Here is a 14,581-nt window from a genome sequence, read left to right as displayed (position 1 = left end):
CTTAAATTTTCAGGGTCTACTTATTAGTTTCACCTCAAGTGCTTGACAGTGCCCTGTATAGACACAGACACCTTGAGTGACATTTTTCCTGTAAAAGCACAACTGAAATTTCACCAGTACCTAGTTGCACACAGGACAACTAGTTTGCAGTGACCAGCACTGTCCCCAGTGTCCCAGAGTTGCAAACTAGATACTCCTGACATTGCTTTATATTCTAACTCCAACTGTCAAATTAATAAAAAGGGTATGTTGTCATGGATATGAATTTTCCAAGTATCTCCATTACTAGCTTGGTGGATATGGGCATCCTGAGGCAATGTAGAAATTGTCTCATATTTACTGATGACCAGTTACTTCTCAAACAAACTGATATGGTATGTGAGAGATATATTTACACAATGTCACTGGAGGCAAAGCTCTGACATAAAAGTACTCCTAATGTCAATAATGTTGGCGGTAGTACACATGCTGCACCCATCACACACAATTCAAAGTTGTATAGACCCCACATATACTGAAGCACTTAAATGTAACCTTCTTAAAAAGACTTCCTAGATGAAGTACACATTATAAATACCCTCAGCAGCCCTGAATGCACTCTTTCAAAACAACACCCACGTCAACACACACAGTCACATTTCATTGCCAGGGCCGGTCTACACACTGACCACTGATACTAACCAACTTGCACTCAGTGGCGACATCCACTCTAACCCAGGTCTCTCCACTACTATACCTACTGCTACAAACTTACATGGACCAAATATCCCTTGCAAGAAAAAACCCTCTGACCTCTTAATACTCAGTATAAACATCCTCAGCATCATGAATAAAATTGAAGAGGTACATGCCTCTATATCCTTCTATAACCCTGACATTATACTCCTAACCGAGACCTGGCTCAAACCCCACATCAAAGAGGTTCCCTATTGAAATCGTGAAGGTCCACTTACCCAATACTGAAATGTCGACATGTATACATCGAACCGTGAAAACACCGATCGTCCTGAAGCGCAAAATTCGAAATATCAAATCGTCATGGATGGCCCTTCTGCTGTATAGTTCCATAAAGTAAGTGTGCGATAGAAACACAAATCCACAGAAAGAGGAACCAGAATGTGGAGACGTTTCAAAACCTTTAATTTCATGCAATGGTGAACACAGAATTGAATCAAGTGCTTTCGCTTGGCTCACTACCAAGCTTTATCAAGATAAAATGTGAAATGAATTATATCCATTTATATACAACTCCCAATCAATCATATGACCTATCACATAATAAAATCTTAAAGCTATAGTCGTTTTAAAAATAATGTTATCATAAAACCAAAATCAATCTGAAAGCCAGGTTAAAAAATGAAAACTGTTCCATTATAACCAAACTGTACTGAAATGTTGGTTGTAATACCCTTTAATGATGTATATAAAATGAAAACTTGTAAATGTTTCTAAATACCATACAAAACACATTGTGTTAAAATGTTCATTATAGAAAATCGTTCACTTCTCTAACAATTTGCTTATATAGGTTCATAGGTTCATAGGTTCATACTAGGCTATCTGCCCTAGGGCATTTATAAGCCTAGCCAGAGTGTGTGTGGCTTTCACCACCCCTTAGGATGAGAATACTATACCCATTAGTTTGCTGTGCCTCTGTCCAGCAGTGACACAGAGATGATTCCCGGGGTAAACCTACGATCTCCCATCCACTCATCAAGATTTCTCTTGAACAGAGTCATATGTCAAAGACTTCCCATTATCAAATATGTACAAAAAGAAAAAATATGAGAAATATATATAAAAAATAAAAAATACATAAAAAATATATGTGTTCTCATTAACACATATTTACAACAATATATAAAAAAAATAATGATGAAAGAATAATAATAATAATGAATGATGACACCCTTAGAAATGCATTTCAACAGGTGTTTGTAACAGGACATGGCTGTTGTGCGTATACTGTGAATACGTCTTGTTCATAATCTAGCCATCGTTAATTTCAGAACACTACTTATATTGATGTTGTTATTCAAACCTGGACTGCTGCCAGCATCTAACTTGAGCTGCCAAAGGAGCTCTTTATATTCTAATCGAGTCGTGAAAGACTAGCAGAGAAAACAAGAAAAAATTCACACCAGGATTTTCAGTTTCCCCAGGACAGGCCTGGGGGGAGAGGTGGGAAGTTTCAACAGCAGAAGTGGAGGAAGTTATAGATACAGAAATGGTCCAAAGTGTGGAGGCCAACAACTCAAATCTTGAAGGTCCACATGAGGGTGAATTTAATAAGGGATACACAATCACAAAGGAGAAAAATTTCACTGTCTATAATTTTACTGAAATAGAAATGAGGAAGGAGTTTTTCGACTTATTTATTAAAGGTTTACATTTTATCCCCTCTCGTCCTTTCGATCTGGCAGAAGCTTTAATTGACCTCAAATTATTTGTAAGACAGCTCAATTTAATTTTGAATTTTAATGGACAACCACATATGAAAACTATGTTGGTTAGAACAAGTACTTTCAACCCCCCCACTCATCCATCCCTCAAAGTATTTGAAGAGATGGTAGGTAAAGAAATAAGGAAGATAAACTCCATGAATTTGGTTAAAACACCATCTAACATGAGAGCAGAAGAAACCGCCTTGATTCAACTGCTTAAGAGAGAGGGATGTAGAGTTATGAAACCCGACAAAGGGGGTGGGTTAGTTTTAATGTACACACAAGATTATGAGGCATACTTTTTTAACATGCTGCAGGATTCTGACCAGTATGAACTGCTCTCAAGAAATGAGATGCATCTAGCCTATTCCAAAATTAACTACACTCTTATGGACAACTTATTACAAAGAGTTATCAATGAAAAAGTCTACAATTACTTGTATGTCAGCAAACCTAAGATCCCGATAATATTTGGGATTTCCAAAACACACAAAGGCCTGGAACCACTAAAATTCAGGCCTATTGTGTCAGGTAAAGGAGGTATTCTCGAGCCTTTGGGTAAATTTGTTGACCAGGTGTTGAAGAAATTTGTTACAGCATTGGAATATGTTTGTAAGGACTCTTGGGACTTTCTTAGGGGCATTCGGGCACATTTTTTCCAGCCTGACTTATTAATGGTAACCATAGACATTGTGGGGTTATTTCCCAGTATTCCACATGGGATTGGCTTGGATTGGTTCAATGAAATTTTGGTCAAAGAGACAGGTTAAAGTGCAAGTATCATTAATACATTGGTTGAATTTATGGAAATCATATTAGAAAACAATTTCATGTTTTTTAATGGTGAAATATACAAACAGAAGAAGGGAGTGGCGATGGGTGTGCCTTGTGCCTCCCTGTACGCCAACATAGTACTGCACAAATGGGAGCAAACATACATTTTTTCGACCAGATGGGTGGAATGTATAAAACATTACACCAGGTATTTGGACGACATAGGTTTATTGTGGAGTGGGACAGAAGATCAATTTTTGGAATTTTTTGAATATATAAATTCCACTACTCCCTTTCTGTCCTTTACATACACCATTAGTAATGAAATGATGAATTACCTTGATGTAACCTTACTTAAAGATCGCTTGAACAATGGGTTTACATCTAAACTATACAGAAAACCCACTTTTTCCAATGCATATTTGCATTTCACGAGTGGACATCCTTTTTATCAGAAAAAAGGCATAGTTAAAGGCCAAATGATAAGAGCTTCAGGGATGTCCAGCACTTTGGAATATTTTTTGGAAGAGTTGGCATTATTAAAAAGGTTGTTTATGGAGAGAGGATACCCTGAACCCCTAATAGACAGGTTAAGTAAAGAGGTTTTTGACAGTAGAGAAAGTAGATATCCCCCTTTGCTAGGTGTAGGTCAGGCTTATGAAGAAACATCTAAAAACTATGGTAGTACAGGACATTGTAACAATTATACACATACTTTTTCTAGTAACTCCCAACAAATCGAAGAAGTGATTTTTAAATATTGGCCGGTCTTGACAGCCCATGAGGAGCTAAAAAAGTCTATTCCAGAACACCCCAGATTAACCAGACGTAGGGATACCAACATGAAGGAGTTATTTGAAAGGAATCAATCCCATGGAAGAATGAATAAAAATTTGAGGAATGGAACATATAAATGTGGGATGTGTAAACAGTGTACAGCTATCATAAACAAAAGTTCCTTATATATTCCATCTAGAAAATTTTATTTTCAAGCCAACTGTTATACCAATTGTGGAACAAAAGGTGTGGTTTATCTGGGTTTTTGCACAAAATGCCTTAGTTTCTACATTGGTAAAACAGAAAGAACTTTAAGAAGGAGAATTTACGAACATTTGTACGAGGTCTCTAAAAAGAAAGAGTCCAACGCCTTTTATAAACACTCCACTATATGTTCAGATATGGAAATAAACTTCATTGTATTAGAGCAAATACAAGTTGATGGTAGGGGGCTGGGAGACTCGATTAGAATATAAAGAGCTCCTTTGGCAGCTCAAGTTAGATGCTGGCAGCAGTCCAGGTTTGAATGACAACATCAATATAAGTAGTGTTCTGAAATTAAGGATGGCTAGATTATGAACAAGAAGTATTCACAGTATATGCACAACAGTCATGTCCTGTTACAAACACCTGTTGAAATGCATTTCTAAGGGTGTCATCATTCATTATTATTATTATTATTCTTTCATCATTATTTTTTTTATATATTGTTGTAAATATGTGTTAATGAGAACACACATATTTTTTATATATTTTTTATTTTTTATATATATTTCTCATATTTTTTCTTTTTGTACATATTTGATAATGGGAAGTCTTTGACATATAAGCAAATTGTTAGAGAAGTGAACGATTTTCTATAATGAACATTTTAACACAACGTGTTTTGTATGGCATTTAGAAATATTTACAAGTTTTAATTTTATATACATCATTAAGGGGTATTACAACCAACATTTCAGTAGTTTGGTTATAATGGAACAGTTTGCATTTTTTAACCTGGCTTTCAGATTGGTTTTGGCTTTATGATAACATTATTTTTAAAGTGACTATAGCTTTAAGATTTTATTACGTGATAGGTCATATGATTGATTGGGAGTTGTATATAAATGGATATAATTCATTTCACATTTTATCTTGATAAAGCTTGGTACTGAGCCAAGCAAAAGCGCTTGATTCGATTTTGTGTTCACCATTGCATGAGATTAAAGGTTTTGAAAGGTCTCCACGTTCTGGTTCCTCTTTCTGTGGGTTTGTGTTTCTAAGTACATTTGACTGATCTGTTTGTTTTTCTGGTTGTAAGTGTGCAATAGTTACGGACCTTAGGGTTGCGGTGTAGGTTAAGGTAAGTGCATAGATAGTAATGTATGTAAGGTTTAGTGTAGGGTTAGAAGTAGGGTTTTGTTAAGCGTATGTGTGTGGGTTATTTATTTTGCTTGGGTATAGCTCTGTAAGGTAAGTGTGCAATAGTTACGGACCTTAGGGTTAGGGTGTGGGTTAAGGTAAGTGCATAGATAGTAATTATGTAAGGTTTAGTGTAGGGTTGGAAGTAGGGTTTTGGTTAGCGTATGTATGTGGTTTATTTATTTTGTTTGGGTAGGTAGTATGTAGTGCTCGGTGGGGTTGGACGACTATAACAGTTTGAGATTTTGAATTTCGCGGTTTGGGCGTTCGGTGTATTTGCGGTTCAGGTAATATGTGTCGATGATTCCATATTTACTGACTAGCACTTTCGCAGTTGTAATATAGACCCCATCAAAGATACCACCATAGCCCCTCCTGGCTACAACATCCTTAGATGTGATCGAATATCTAAAAGAGGCGGGGGCATTGCCGTACTTTTCAGGCACAACCTTACTCTCCAACAAACATGCAAAGATATCCCCACTATTGACTATGCAGAAACCCTGTTTGCAAATATAAAATTAAACCAGCAGAAACAACTCAACATTATAGGTGTCTACTTACCACCAGGTGACAATATTGCCACTCTAGAGTCCAATTAAATTGGACTTCCAGCCTCCCTCAGGAGACACTTATCCTGGGAGACTTCAACATTGATTGGGCCTCTATCATGGAATCCTCCCGAAGTACCACTTAAACCTATTTAACTTCACACAGCTTATCCAACCCCCCACCCGTATAGACACATCCCCCAAAAAGGAACCCATATTAGACTGGATCCTAACCAACAAGCCTTCATCTGCCAATATATCTTGTATGTTACCTGACTCCCTCAGTGATCACCTACCCACATTCATACTAAGACAGCACACAAAACCCATAAAAAAAAAAAATTCTACTTTCTGTCTGTAGTTCCAAAAATTTCCTACCAGACCAATTCATCAACACCTTAAAAAAAAAAATTGGTCACATCTTAAAACTACCATTAGAGGAAGCCGTGGAGTACTTTAATACTACCTTCTTAGGTATTCTTAATCTTATGGCCCCACAACTTATAATTCATAGTAAAACCAACCCAGCCCCCTGGATCTCAAAGGACACAAGATACATACTCAATCAATGTGACATAGCTTGGGCAACCTGGCGTGCCAACAAAACAAGTACAAATCGGCAATACTTCCTAGAGCTCAGAAACAAAGCAAAAAAACAAATACGCAATGACAAAAAAAGTTGTTATATCCAGCTACAAAAAACTCACTACAACAATTCACAAAAATTCTGGTCCCCAATCAACCACATTCTCCAACCAGGCAAAATCACCTTCCCAAACCCTAACACTGAGGATGATAACAATAATATTGCCTCCCAGTTTAATGACTATTTCACTTCCTCCATCCAAAAGTTATTCAACAATTCCCTACTACTACTACAAACACCCCCAAAATATAAAACTGTCACCGTAAGACCAACACCCAATTCTCTCTCAAACCAGTTCAGCTGACCTAATTCGTAAACACCTTGCCAAAGTGAAACCCAACACTCTCGCTTCTGATAACCTCCCTGCTGATTACCTCAGGACTGCCACCTCTGCCATCGCCTACCATATTTTCATACTCATCAATAGCTACATAGCTGAACACACTGTCCCCTCTCTCTGGAAAAATTCTTACGTCATCCCCCTACACAAAGGTGGATCCTCGACAGAACTTGGTAATTATCACCACATAGCTATACTATCTTCCCTACCAAATATCTTAGAAAAAGGTGTACACATCCAGCTACTAAATCACCTTCTTCAATATAACCTGCTAGCAAATTCCCAACATGGATTTTGGCCAAACCATAGTACCACCTCTGCCTTTATATCCTTTACTGACCATGTCAACCAACAAAGAAATCTCAGTAACTTAGTATCTGTTGTCTTCCTAGACCTGTCAAAGGCATTTGACATGGTATCCCACTGCAAATTACTATCAACTCTCTCTGAGCTCAATCTGGATAACTCCTCTCTACTGTGGTTTAAAAATTATCTGTCCCTCCGGCAACAAGCTGTTAAATGGCATAACTCTCTCTCCTCTCTCCTCCCAGTGGGACAAGGTGTTCTGCAAGGATCTAGTCTTGGTCCCTTACTATTTTCCATCTTTACCAATAACCGCCCCTTGGTTACCCAACAAACTAATATAGTACAGTATACTGATGACACCACCCTTATTTGCTGAGCCCCCTCTCTACAATTACTCCAAGATAGAACCCAGGTAACCTTCACTACTATAGAAAAATGACGGAATTCCTCCCAACTCACACTAAACCCATCTAAGATCCAACTTACATTCTTCCACCCATCCAAAACTTTTACCCCCACCTTGCCATTCTCAATAACATCCTCCAACAATACCCTTATCACACTAGTAACCCAAGCCAAGCTACTAGGTGTAACTATTGACCAAAACCTAAAAGTCGACAAACATATAGCACTAACAATTGCCAAAGTTCATAAAAAACTAGGTTCACTCTACCGCTGCAATAGATTCCTCACACAGGAATCCTGATTCACAATCTCTCGTGCCCATCTACTCTCTACCTTATTATACGCTTCCCCAGTTCTAACTAACCTAAATGTATCTGACCTTCTGAAACTGTCTACTTGCTACAATAAAATCTCAGAATTTGCAACCAATGCTGTTTCGTTCTCATCACTGCCTCCCCCTAAGCCAACTAGGATGGTTAGAGCTCCCTAACCTACTAAAATACAATCAACTTTCTCCTGACCCATCAACTGCTATACCAACCAAATAAAATACCTGCCCTCTCTGGTCTTCCCACCTTTCATAATGCTGCGTGTCAACTAAGATCTTCCAATACCGTCCTACTGACTGTTGCTTACATAGCTCAGGCTAGTCTCTTTATACCTATGCAGTTGCTAAGGCCTGGAACTCTCTACCATCTGACATTAGATGTCTAAATAGTAAACATACTTTCAGATCCCTACTAAAAGATCTATTTAAAACTTGGATATGTTCCTGTACAAAACCAGACTAATTTCACCTGTTCCTGACTTTCAACATCCCTAGATCACAGGTGTACTGTGTAGTTTCACTTAGTGCATAGTACTGTGAACCAGGTGTTTAGGCCACCTTTATAGTTATGATTTCTAATTTATGACCCTGTTTGTCTATGGAAACTTCTTTTTGAATTTATGTTCAAGCAATTCTATATTTGTTGTATAATATCTTGTTTAATTGTTTCTCAATATTTTAACACTGTATGCTGCATCAATTGTAAAACTCTGATTTTTACTTCTTTTATATGTTCTATGCTCTTTATACAAAATAGCTATGTTTATATAATTTTTTTATTATTTTTATTATATTTTTATAATATTTTACTATGTATTTGGAGCTTTTCTTCCCGGGCCTCTACTGAAAACAGTCACATTGTGTCCAGTCAGACTAACCCAGTAAACAAATGGAAAATAAAATAAATAAAATAAATGGAGCCTCTACTTCTAAGTTCATAAGGCAAGCCATCACACAATCCAACATTCTGGTCATTGGAGACTCCATCATGAGACACACTGATGTCCCTCTCTACCTCTCAACCTCTTAGAGCAAAAAATCTGGATAAAGCCTGAGATGATGGGGGGTGAAATAAGGACAGATTTTAAATATTGCTCTTACAAACTTAGAAAGTTGATAGAATAATAGGTTTTGCATTAGCATGAATTTTATGAAGTATGTGGAGTCTTAAACTCAAATATATATCATTATTTATGACTTAAGTCCTCAGCTATTTGCCAGAAAAGTACAGATTTTAGGAGGAAGACACCAAAAATAGGAGGCAAAAATCTGGACATTCTGAGAAAATCTATTCACTTGAGGGGTAAGCCTGAGTAAGAAAAAAGTGATGATCAGCTGCTTATCAGGCGCTAGGATCTGCCACACCACACACACACTCAGGTCATTGGTCCACAAGTACTAGTATGACTGAGTCTTAGTTCATGTGGGTGTAAATTACCCAAGATGCACCTCTCTAGACTACATGAAGAGAGACATCATGGTGCTCCCGGAATATGTGTCCCAGTCTGGTATGAGCCTAGCACTGAGCAGGAAATTTACCTTCTCCAAGGATGATGTCACAATACGAACAAAAGATGAATGACTTTAATAACTAGCTTAGTTTCTGATGTCATTCTAAGGGGGCCTTGTCAGCATGGAAGGAGATGGTCACCAGACCATGCTGCTTTGTCAGGGATGGTCTGCATCTCTCCCCTCTAAACTTTTGAATATTAGCTAAAACATTGTCTTTCCCTATAGTGCCTTTTTTAGGCAATGCCAAACTGAAAGTACTACTGACATAGCAATCAAAACCAAGAAAATCTAAAGGTATTACTCTCAATGTTAGGAGTCTACAGAAAAACTCCACTGCCTAGAAGCTCTCTTCACCCTAGAGAATACTGACATCTGTATTGTCACTGAGATATGGGTTAAAGGCCATGGAAATCACACTGACAGTGCAAGGTTCTAATGCCTTCCACACATTTAGACTAGCTACTACATGGGCAGGGACTAAAGGTGAAGGTGAAAATGTCTCGATTTACATCAAAAGTAAATATACATCAATTCTGGTCAAGCAGGACAATGCACTTGAGCTACTCCATGTACAAATTACCATAGGCAAAATCCAATACACTTGCTTGCAAGCTAAATGTCCCCCTCTAGAACCCAGGAAACCCATACCATGTATTTAAATTTATTGGACACACTCACCATTCAACCCAATATCATATTCATGAGTGACTTTTAATTACCTCACTATTAATTGGGAATCCTATATGACACCAAAAATACAGGCACAGAGATTCCTGGATTTTGTAAATACAAACTGCCTGGACCAGATTGTCAATACACCAATAAGGGGTGCAACCATACTGGATCTGGTCCTCACTAATATGGGAGAGTGCTGCACACCCCCTAGTGTAATATTTACTCTGGTTAGTTCAGACTATAAAATGGTCTCCTTTGAAGTAAAATTAAAACCTGGACACCCAGCTAACCTTGGAATATTAAGGAACTACTCTAAGGCTAACTTCCTGCTATTAATTGATAACATGGAAAATCTGAATCACCCATAAACTCTGAGAACACTGCTGCCTATGCAGAACCATTCACAGAAACCCTATACAAGCATGTTAATAGCTGCATAGAGGCAGCTGTACCCACTAGGAATAGGTACAGAGCTAACTCACAAAACAAGCCACCCTGGTGGAATCGCAAAATCAATAGGCTGTATAACAGAAAGAAGAAAATCTTGGCAAAAAATAGGCAGTGCAGCACTCAGCAGGATAAAAGCACTCTCGTCAAACTAAGCAAACAACTCAGAGGACAAATAAAGTCTACCAAAGCCAAATTTGAGGTAAGTTTGGTCTCTCAGGCCAAGGACAACCACAAGGCGTTCTTTAGCTATGTCCGCAGCCTGAAAGGCAATACACAATTGTGTGCACTGCTCATTGTAAATGAGCAACCTATACTGACCTAGAAGATATAGCAAACCTACTGTCCAACAAATTCAGCTCCAAATTTATCCCTCTCTCACCTCAACTGTCCCTCAGGAAATAACATTAAATAAGACTCCCCTGCTATCACTAGGGAATGAGTTATTAATGCTGATGTAAGGCCAAGATCATTGCATCAATGGGCCCTGACAGTATCCTAAGATACCTTCTAAATAGCATGAAACATTATCTATTAGGCTCTCTGGAATTGCTATTGAACTGCAGCATCCAAACAGGCTTCATGCCTCATGAATTGAGAACAGCAACAGTCATCCTTCTGCACAAAGGTGGGCCATCTACAGACCCTGGAAACTTCAGAACAATTAGTCTCACTAGTCTTATATGCAAAGCCATGGAAAAAATTATCATGGAAATGATTAATAATGATATAGTAAACCTCCAGACACTGGGCCAACCAAGTTTGGTTTCATCAAGGGCAGGTCATGCCTACTCAACCCAGTGGACTTCTTTGAGAAGGTCCCCAAAGCAATGGATGAGGGAAAAATGGATCACACTGCCTACCATGACCTGACCTTGTTGACAAACTCAAGAAGTTAGGTACAAACCAGTATATCACCCAGACGATAGCCAGCTGGCTCACAGATAGGATACCAGGAAGTTAAAAGTGGTGAACCCACCTCTACAAAGAGGCCAGTCACAAGTGAAGTCCCTCAGGTCCTTGGACCACTCCTTTTTGGCATTTATTCTGTGAAGTCAAGACCAATGTCAGTGGTCTCTGGCTGACTAAATTTGCAGACAATTGCAAATTAGGAGCTGTCATTGAATCCTACAGTGATACAAATGTTCTCCAGGAAGGGGTGACACAGACAAACAACTAATATCAGAGCCATGGACTAAAACTAAATGCCAAGAAATGCATGATAGTATCCTTTGGGAAGTCAGCCACCCCTGGTACCTATCATAATGACTCACACCCCTTAGAGTTGACCTAGTAGTCAAGGACTTGGGGGCACACACAAACAGTAATCTAGCCTTTGAACATCACGTGTCTACAGTAGTGATGAAATATTTCTATGTTGCACAACGTATAAACAAAGGTATGGCATCTGGGTCCAAGGAAGTCATTGTTCCAATGTATTTGGCATTCATGCAACCTATCACTGAGGACAATGCCCCCTTTGGTATGTACCCAACCAGGCATATCCAACAAATAGAATATCCACAGAGGTTTCTCACTAATACAGGGCGCAAGTAAAATTCCCTATGCAGACCACCTCAAGGCCCTATCACTGTATTCTGTCTCCTACAGGCTGTTGAGGGGAGTTCTATGCCTGGCATACAGGGCATTGTCTGACCCCACTCTGATGGACTTCCTGCGTATCCACAAAACAAACAGCACTAGAATTACCTGTTCTAAAGACTTACACCTTGCATGTAATATAAATAGGACCTGCTGGAGTGACAGGTATGTATCCCAAAGACTACCCCATCTCTGGAACAGGCTCCCCATCCTTGTGAGCAGAGTTCCTCCCTAGTCCAATTCAAGTGTACCATGGACAATTGGATGGGGAACAGGAAACTTTTCCTTGGTTTGGCACCTATGTCTCTGATGCAAACAGGTAATCTGTAAATGGTTCATCTCCCAGGCTCCTACTTGTAAATGTTTCATCTTCCTAGCCCCTGCTTATACTTATCAAGGGTACTAGAACTTGTCAGAGATTCGAGATGCATGGCTAGACTTAAAAAGGCCTCTGTGTTCATTAGCCTAGTAAACAGCTATGAACCTAAACCTGTCAAAATCTAAGAAGCACCAAGCAGGAATGGATGCTAATAAACGTTGCTTTTGACAAATTCTGTGTAGCTTCATTTATAAATTAAATGCATTGCAGGGCAAATACTTCCTTTACAAGACTTATTAGAGGTGGCCAATAACCTTGTGCTAAAAAGCTTGCCTGGCTGAAGGCTAGGGACCTAGCCTGGCAGGAATGAAAATAAATGATAGAAATATGGTCACTCATTAATCTGCAATGTCATAGCTATAAGGCAGTCAGAAAATGCATATCAGTATACGTAGAACAGTTTGTGTCATTTGACTGAATCCCAAATAGTCAAACCTATTTGATTTTAAAACTCATTTAACAGAAAACATTCTCAACAACAATTATACCATAAACATGTTTTTGCAATGGGCGAGCCCCCCCCTGCATCCCTCATAGTGTGTTGCTTATATACACTTACTTCATGGTTACACAACCTCACACATACTCTGCTAGACTCACTTCTAACTATTATGATATGAAATGACACCATCACATCCTTTCTGTTGACTTCTGCACCTTTCAAATGACATAGACCTCATGTAGAACATATCAACTTGATGACCTTAATTAGCAACACCCCCCGAAGCACTATAAATTAAATGACAGCTCTTGTGCAGGCATATCTTGCCAATATATTGCAGGCATCCCAAGCAATGAATTCAGCAACTTATATAACTTGTTGTCGAAAAAGATTTTGAACCTATTCTCCTCCTCTTGAATCACAAACGTGACACTTTCGGCTTTAAGTGTTTTACTGAAATGGAAATTTGCAACCTCTTGGGCAAATTTCTTTCTGCTGGTACTGCAGGCAATGACTGTCTTCTTCCAAGAAACCTGAAGATGTGCATTCCTTATGTAATTAGGTATCTTGCATGCATTTTAATTATTTCTATTAACGGTTCACATTCCAGTGAAGTTCTATCTTTCCAGTGGCTTTCCTTCATGTCCTTGAAAGTAGGTTGCTCATTTTCGTTTTGTTTGAGCTTTATTACTTGAGTGTTATGTTTAGATGTGTTTGTTTGATTGCTTTAAATTATAGTGATACTCAGCCTCATTGTTTTATTCTTTCTGTGAGATTATGAAGTTGAAGTATTATTTTACTTATTGTTAAAATATCACTCTCTCTCTAATTTGTAGCAACCTTGGAAATAGGAATGATAAAATAAGGGAGTGTATGCAGTGAAGCCCACAAGAGAGGTGTAGGGAGCTTTTATCCTCAGCAGTAGCATATATTTGAATTTGTGTGGGGGTTGTGTTTGTGTGTATTGTTAAACTTTGTGCATTGACGTATGGAGAAATGTAGTTTGAGAAGTGGGTAATTGTGGGGATATAGTTAACCCCATTCCTAAGTGAAAGTTCTTATCCCCTCTTTGCTTTCTTACTATAGTTTATTGTCTTCTAATCCTGGTTAAGCTTCTTGAAAAAACAAAAGTCTCTGACTAACTTACGAAATACTTCAGTAAATCTGGTGTACTAAACAGGAACCCATTTTGGTTCAGAACAGATGAATGCAGTTTAATTGCTTACAGCCAACAAATTTATAAGTATGGAGGAGCAGAATTTTAATGCAACCCTATTTATTGTCTTCACATTCATGCATACCAGTGTGATTCAATACATACATCAGTAAGAGATTAAATGTCGTTAGTGTAGCTAATTGCAACTTGACAGCAAACAGTATTATCTTTTGTGGAATTTTTGAGGAATGTTACTGTTTTTTTTCTCAACAATGCAGTTGTCAGTCTTGACAGCTGTTTTATTCTCCTATGAAGAATATTTTTATGGATTTTTGTTGAAAGATACTACTACCTTTTCTGCTTAAGACTCTATGTTGCTGCTGACTTTGATGA

The sequence above is a fragment of the Protopterus annectens genome, chromosome 13.part0 (assembly GCF_019279795.1).
Source record: "Protopterus annectens isolate FY-2018-M chromosome 13.part0, PAN1.0, whole genome shotgun sequence".
Classification (NCBI taxonomy): domain Eukaryota; kingdom Metazoa; phylum Chordata; order Ceratodontiformes; family Protopteridae; genus Protopterus; species Protopterus annectens.
This window is presented reverse-complemented; position numbering follows the sequence as displayed.